Here is a 7,001-nt window from a genome sequence, read left to right on the forward strand (position 1 = left end):
GAGGCCTCAGAGAGAAGCAAAGCTAGACAGAGTACAGTCGCATGAAGTTTTAGAGCTGTGCGTTTTAAGGAAATCATTAATTTTAAACAAATTCCATCTAGTACTATTGCCAGAGAAACCAACAAATCTGCTGGACTCAGAAAAAGTAAGTAAACATTTTCTCTTAATGATATATATATATATATATTTTTATATATATATATATATATATATATATATATACATATACATATATATCCGTATGTGTGTGTGTGCTCATGTTTATTTGTATATTAATGGAGTATTTATATTGGTGCAGGGATTTGAGGAGTAATAGAGCGCAGCAAAAAATGTCTGTTTAAACCTGTTAACAGATTTTGAACAGTAATTTTCTATGTTCCATTGTTTTAATAAATTACCTGGCAAGATAAAAGGAAAATTCATAATTTTTTTATCTTCTACACGGCACACATAAACCCTGAAAGTGTTTTTTTTTTTTTTAGAAGAGAGGAGAAATAAAAACATAGGTAGGAGTATAAGTGATGAACAACCTCCAAGATCACTGAACGTTAAATAAGTCTATCTGAGATCCATTCAGTTGTTTGAAATTTTCATTCAGATTTCACTGTTGGTGAATTGAACTTTATAGTAAATATTATTTTTGTCTTACGCAGTTGCAGTGTAGATTTCTGCAGAAAAGCTGCAATTGGCTACTCTTGTTCTTAAAATATTGCCTAAAACATCCTAAAATATTATGACAGACACATTCTAAGCAATGCACAGTTATTCTGCTAGATGTTAAGACGTTCCTCTAAAGTAATGTTGTATCAGTAAAAAAAGGTAATGCATTAAGTTTACTGAATTCAAACACGTACATAACTTATACATTAATGAAATACATTACATAAACACAATTATTGCTGTAAGTAATTTCTAGCAATAAAAAAGTAAAAAGTAAAGTAAAATTCTGAATACAGAATTATGTTGACATAATATATATTCTACATGCGGACGTCAATGCAAATTCAATGCCTTTTTATTGCTAGTGTCTCAGTAAAAGAAAGACTATAATATAAATACACTGAATATAACCTGGGATTGGATCATTGTAATGAGATGCCTACTCAGATCTATCAGAAGATATCCCTGGAAATTATGACCAGAAAGTGATCCAAATTAGTGGAACCATCAGTTGCTCCTCGTCCAACACTAATGCCACATAGTCAGCTGGAAACACTAATGAATTGTTCCAAATAAATTGTTGCGTAAACTGGCTCACTCACAGTCTCCAAGTCTCACTGAGCTAAAGGACAGCATCCAGATGAAGGTAGAGACTTTGGAGAAAAATTAGAGGTCTATTCTGTGCGTTCTAAAATCTCTACACAAGTGAGGAATTTTGCTGACTTGTGGTATATGGATATGTGAGAACATTGATCATGTAGATTAAAGCATATCTACCCAGCAGCTGCAGCTTGTGGCAGTGCATTTTTGCCAGAAGGATCTTGCAGACTGTGCACTGCACACTGTGTCTTCTGCTGAGTTAGCATGGTGGCAGTGGCACCTTATAGAACAGAGCACATGGAGCTAAACTGCAAATCAGGGCCAAAGCAATTCCTCCAGCAAAAAGTCAAGAGAGCAGAGCAGTTTGGGTTTGGGTTCACATACAATCTTGTCTGATAGTACACAGTCTTAGATTAAGGCGTAACTGCAGCCCCTCCATCTGCAACAAGCCCTGTTGTTACTGAGGATGCGTCAGTCATTAATGTTTATGGCCGATTTGAACTTCTTTATAGCCAAACTGGCAGTTGGCTGATTTTTTATTGTTATTTTTTTAATGATTTTTAGTAGCCTTTTTTTAAGCAACAAAGGTAATAAAAACTAAAAGAGTATACCTAGATGTTATCAAAGTCCATATAGAAAAGTCCACTTGATGGCCATCTTGGCAACACCCTCAGGCAGTTATTTTCACTCATATAAGACTAGACTTTTACCTCTTTGAAAGGGGAGAGACCTATAAACCCTAGATTAAAGCCACATTAACGTTTCGTTTTAAAAGCAAGTTGAAATTCTTGGTAAATTCTGACAAAAACAACAGAAACAGTTTATTATTTGTTTATTTTATTTTATTGGCTCAAACAAAACACAACTTTCAGCTTGTTCTGGTTACTGTGCATGCACATTTCTCCACCACGAAGAGGAGATTGTAGGCTTAACCAACAATTTGATTGGCTCTTTTTATTGAATAGCAGGACTTTCTTTGTAAACAGATGCCATGTTGAGCATTTTGAGCTTTCCCATTCATTTTCCAGCCTGTGACCTGTCTTCTCCTTTATAATGTCTCTGGTGTACTGCAGAAACTACAATTACAATAATGCAATTACAGCAATGCACTGAAGTGAAGCTGATTAGCCATTTGCACAACTTCGTCTGTTCAAATAAAAAAAGTAAATTTTGTTACTTAATATGAGTTTTTAAATGACCAGTACCAAGTAATTTTCCTATTGCACTTACTTAAGATCCCCTGCACTCATAAATGTATTCTTTTTTAATGATTAACCTCTCTTTATTGTATTATTGAGGTTACGTAGACTGATATTTGTATCAAAAGTATTACTATAGTACTATAGAGTTCACATTTTTCCACTGAAAACAGATGCTTTCTCAATGCATCCAAAAAAAGCAATTTGTGGGCCACTATGTAGCAGCTCATTTTTGTATGTCACAAATGAGCTTGAACCATGGTCCTATATAATAAAATATGCTAATGAGAGGATAAGCCAGGCTACGATGATAGCAGTAAGACACAGCAGGAGGCCAGTGCCCAAGCCCCAAGCACTGATGAGAGCCGAGGGAAGCGACAGAAACACTGAATTTTTCTGATTTTTGTTTCTCATAACAGTAATACATAAAAAATATTTAACAATTTATTGTTCAACATAGATAATTTTTTTAAGTGTTTTAGCTGATGACTAGGGTACTAGGCAAAACATCAAAAATTCTATATTTGCTATGTTCAAAAGAATACAAACACAGAGCGTGATGCTGGAAGGGAAGTAAACATTTAATATTGAAGATGAAAATTCACACGAAAATGGAAATCCATGGCACTTTTCATTTAAAACTTTTATTATAACATGGACAAAAATTCTCTAAATGAGTTTTGGCATTGCCGTTTATCAGGGAGAGTCACTCCCATGGATTTTCACTTTTTTTCCAAGACTTTATTTGCTCTTTAGACTGGTGAGTAACATACACATTCATACTTGGCTGGCTCCCGTTATTTATATGTATATTATAAATATATAAATTCATCCAAAAGTGAACAAAAATGGCCACTTTGCACACTAGGACTTAATACAGGCCGAAATGCAAACTTGTAATCCCATATTTTGCTTAAAAATCCCTTACGCAATTATACAGTGACTACACTTACAATACATTCAAGCGATCTGCTTGATGCAAGTCATGTCTACAAGCTAAGGTGCTTGAAAGCCGACTTTGGGCTTGATCAGCAGTCCTGTTCTCATTCAAGTTCAAGCGACTTATTACTTTGTCCTCAGAGGCTGCTTCATAAATTTGCAGGCTGTTAATGTCAGTTGTATGGATGAGTCACATTTGCTTCTGCTTTCTCTAGCACTGCAGTAGCTTCGCCCCTTTGACCCCTCTGCCAGTTCCTCACTGTACGGCCTATTTAACAACACCTGCCCCAGATACAGCACCTGCCCCAGATCGGCATTATTATTCACTACATCAGCCCCAATATCCTTTCCTTTTTTAAGGACATTCAAATAAGAAACTTTTTCCCATTTGATACTTGTGCTATATTTGCAAACACAGAAATATGACTTTAATATATAGAAGTTTTTAATGAAGATCTTAATAAATGTTCTAAGTGTGCCTTAAGACACGACAGTAAAGTTACTCCAGCCCCGGTTCTGGGGTGGGGGGGTGCAAAAGCATGTATTGCACCAATACTTAATTTTTGCACCTGCTGTTGAGTAGAAAAACAGTTCTGTAGGGTGCAGATAACTTCAGATAATAATAATAATACTAATAACAACAACAACAACAACAATAATAATAATAATAATAACAACAATAAGAAAACAACAACAACAACAATAATAATATTTATTATTATTATTATTATTATTATTATTATTATTATTGTTGTTGTTGTTGTTGTTGTTGTTGTTGTAGAAGCTGTTGTTTGTGAGGGGTGATATTTAAGGGTAACATAATATGAGTATCAAATTTAGAAGAGCATGTATTTGTATCAAATCAAGACAGCACAATGATTATATTTTAAATTATACTTCATTTCAATATTGTCTGTATTTATATTCCACCAGTGCAAAAACATCTCTTTACAACGTGTTACCAACATTAATCAAATATCTCATGCCTGAGTATACTTCTTTCAAATCTGTTGTCCATCTGACAGAACTTCTCATTCAGAGCTATGCAATACATATTTAAACATATAATCTTCTACCATATTCATACAGCATGTATAATAACACATTCATATTACCACTGGAAAAAGTAAGAAGTGAACAATACAAAGATGTGCAATATAAAACCAACCATGCAGTCTTTAAAGTAATTTTAAGATATTCTCATAACACAGCTATGTATCATGTGTACTATCTATATTTTAAAGTAATAATAGTATTTTTCTCATGAGGGATGAGAACATGGATGTAATTAAGGACACAGAGCCGTAGCATTCTCTCTGAAGTGCAGCCATTCAAACATCAGGTATATTACAGTAAAGCCATCATGCTGCAATGTGATTTTTCCATTCTCATTTAAGGGAGTGTATCAAAGCCCATCATAAAACTGTGCATACTGTGAACTACACTAGGAATAAACACACACCACAAATGACATCTTATCACTTGTATTGAGCGTATGTGGCACATATGCATCCAACAGTTACACTTATGCCAACAATTTTGGACACTGCATGGTAAACTAAATCTCAACCTGCATGATTTGGTGGCATGTTAAAAATAAAGAAATAGATAAACAAAAAGGGTATGTGTAGTCTCCAATTTTTTTACCCCACTATTGTACTCCCAGAAGTTCACTTGCTGCATTTCTCATCATGGACTGTAAAGGCAATAAGAACACTGACACACAATCATGACATGTATGTAAGGCCATTTATGTAAGACTTTTTTTCCTCATATCAATTAATATAAAATTATGAAGCAAATGTATTTGGGGATGAGCATCAAGTCATTTTCCCATAGTACCCACTTGGTTTTGAACCTACAATACCCTAGACATTTGTCAGTAACCATTATTTTATGTGTAATTTACTTATTGCCATGCCAGAATCTGGAATGTGAAATGTGTAGTTTAGATAGCTAGACTCAATAAATTTGGCTAAATATGATAAAAATTTAATGTACATATCATTCTTTGGTATTTTTAGTATTATTATGTCACTTCTAAACAGACCTATGCTGTTAAACCAGTTTTTTATATCAACCACATGTATAGGTACTCTAGGGTATGCATACAACAGATGTGCAATTAATGCAAGACATGCTAGTGACTTATTTCTTCATTATGGAGTATTCCGTCACTGTCTAAACAAAATCTTGTATCTTCAAAATGACAGCTTTACAGAAGAAGACAAAATCTTTCTTGTAACAAGATTTTACAAGCAATTTTTGACAACTTCTGTTGGTCTACTCGCCATGCAGTTTACACACAATGAAAAGAGCATTTGGTGTTTTTGAATTTTGTGGGGAAAAAATGGCAAATATGGAGATGCAAGGTTTTGTTCTGTCAGCAATGATTTTTTAATATGGGGCCACCTGAATGTCTTCTATATCCCGACCTCACAATGTTTGTAGTGATGTGGGAGGTAAACATCATTCAGTTTTATCACACTTAAATGATGATATTGTGTGCTACAGTTGGAAAGTGTGTTTATAAGCCATTATGTCATTATGACAGCAAGTTTCCTGTGGCAATGTGGGAGTAAGACTGAGCTATAGATTTCTGTTGCTTTAGCAATGGCACGAGTGAAGAGGGGCTACATCCATCACATTGGTGACCACAGCCAATGTATGATCACAAGCAGCAACATTTTTCTTGCTGTAAGCTATAGTGGTAGCCATTTAGGTAGATAGTTTGTGATTATACATTAGAATTGTTGAGAATGCAGTAGTTTATAAAGAGAGGAAGAAATTTTGAAAAATACTTTTAATACAGTTACATTCCACACAATGGAAACCAATGGTTTTGCAATGCATAATACATAAAACTATAGATACCATTATATATAGATACTGTTACACTCTCAGGTCATTTTTCTCAAGTCAAAAAATAAAATAAAAAGGATGGATGGGTAGATGGATGAATGGATAAATAAATAGATCATTACTATATTACCTAGTATTAATTACATTTGTAACTGAAAGTAGTTAGCAATGGTATTCATATTTAGTACTTACATAATGTGAAGTTTTTTGTGTAATTTTCAGAATTGCTTTCTACAATTTCCTTTCATTTGATATTTTGTTTTTTTTCTTTAACATTTGGCATGTTTAACACATATTTACATTTTACCCTTTAAATCTAGCTACTGTATGTCCAAGTAAATACTAAGCATTGTTTTCATGCTTTGTGCTGCTTTGTGTATTTTACTGTAACTTTAATAACAGTTTCTTACTATTTTAAAATCACTAACCTAAGATCTGAATATTTAATAGATTATTTGATTCATTTGATTACTGATGCAGTTCAAGTGCATATTTAGCATTGTAATTACAAATAATTTCACATTACTGCTACAGATCTTTACAAAATAATAGCACTAATGCAAAAGGAATGTATAATACTTTTGACCTTCCACACAATACACTAAACTTTCATTATGTAAAACTCTTTCTAACCAATAAAATAACTCCTCAGCATATGTCTGATTTTAACTACCTGTAACTATTAGAATCTGATAGAAACACATTTTAACTCAGTAATTTTCCCTGAATTGTCACCATATT

This window comes from Colossoma macropomum, unplaced genomic scaffold, assembly GCF_904425465.1.
Source record: "Colossoma macropomum unplaced genomic scaffold, Colossoma_macropomum, whole genome shotgun sequence".
Classification (NCBI taxonomy): Eukaryota; Metazoa; Chordata; class Actinopteri; order Characiformes; family Serrasalmidae; genus Colossoma; species Colossoma macropomum.